Source organism: Hevea brasiliensis, chromosome 18 (assembly GCF_030052815.1).
Source record: "Hevea brasiliensis isolate MT/VB/25A 57/8 chromosome 18, ASM3005281v1, whole genome shotgun sequence".
In the NCBI taxonomy this organism is placed as follows: Eukaryota; Viridiplantae; Streptophyta; class Magnoliopsida; order Malpighiales; family Euphorbiaceae; genus Hevea; species Hevea brasiliensis.
In genome coordinates, this window is record NC_079510.1 from 33476898 (window position 1) to 33478175 (window position 1278).

Below are 1278 nucleotides of genomic sequence, written 5' to 3' on the forward strand. Positions count from 1 at the left end.
GCAAATGGCCTCAACTTTCATATCAGCAAAAGCATATCAATCATAAAGTTAAAATGCATAAATGTAAAGAGCAAGGGTTGAGAAAATGAACACTGAAATTTTTATAGTGGTTCGGCTCAACTAGCCTACATCCACTCTCTCAAAGATCCCACTTTGAGTCTTCACTTCACTATTCTTCTCTTTTAAAGGCAAGAGACAAAAGCCCTTTACAAATCTTCTCACCAAAGCTTTTACAAGTAGCTTCACACTTCTACCAAGTGTTATCCCAAACACTTTATCACAATCAAGCTTCAATAGGTGCTTGAATGACCTCTCATAAATGATAATAATGTGTTTAAAACTCACTCTCACTCAATAAAACAGAATCTATAAAGAAGAGATGAGTAAATAAGCCAATGAAGAGCAATAAAACACTTTGAGCACTTTGAATGAAAGCTTTTATGATTTTGAACAGTGGGGAGACTTTCATTAAGTGCAAAATGGCCAAAGATAGGTGTATTTATAGCTTTGGAACATTTTTTACCGTTTGGAAACTCATTTGAACGTTACAGTTACGAATTTCAAGAAAATAGCCATTATTTTGTTGTTTTCTGCGATGTTGTGCAAAGTTTAGACAGTTAGCATACTGTAGAAAATAGCAAACTAGTTAGCATACTAAAATAAGTAGCAAACCAGTTAGCATACCAGGAAAACTTTTCTGCATAACTTTCAAAACTATAAAACTTTACACCAAATCATAGTCAAATACTTTTAGACCAATAATGATATTTAAAAGAAAAATCTTTTGAGAGATTGAAAATAAGTATCATTGACTTTTACTCCTCAATTCTTTTCACAAGTAATCCTAAAAATAAAACTTAACTTCTATACTATATGTACCTTCAAATTTGATTTTCAATGAAGCCTTGGAAGGTAACCTTTTCTTCTTTTATCTCCTTTGATTCATCCTGTGTTATCTTTAGAATGTCATCATTTCTTTAGAAGCACGAATCCATCATGAAATCTTGTGTCTTTTTCTTTGAGATGCACAACACTTAAAACAATGTTAGTTTGATTCTAGTTGAGTTTTGGTATCATCAAAATCTATGCTCCTTTGAGCTTGTGGGGTCAACACCCTCTAATTGCAGGAGTAACATTGGTGTTAAAATTCTGATTTATCATCCATTTTGGAATGGCATGATGTGGGCATTGTCTCTCTAATTCCTTCCATCTCATCCATGACTCATAAAGAGTTTCATCTTCTCTTGGTCTAAAAGCTGTCATTTGATTCCTCAATTC

General features: G+C 33.0%; 1 non-coding gene across 1 annotated transcript; it reads left to right on the forward strand.

The window, feature by feature from the left end:
- The first annotated feature begins 1171 nt into the window (after positions 1-1171).
- Positions 1172-1278, forward strand: LOC131176097 (small nucleolar RNA R71). The gene has a single exon (XR_009146225.1). It is a non-coding gene; the product is annotated as a small nucleolar RNA R71 (small nucleolar RNA).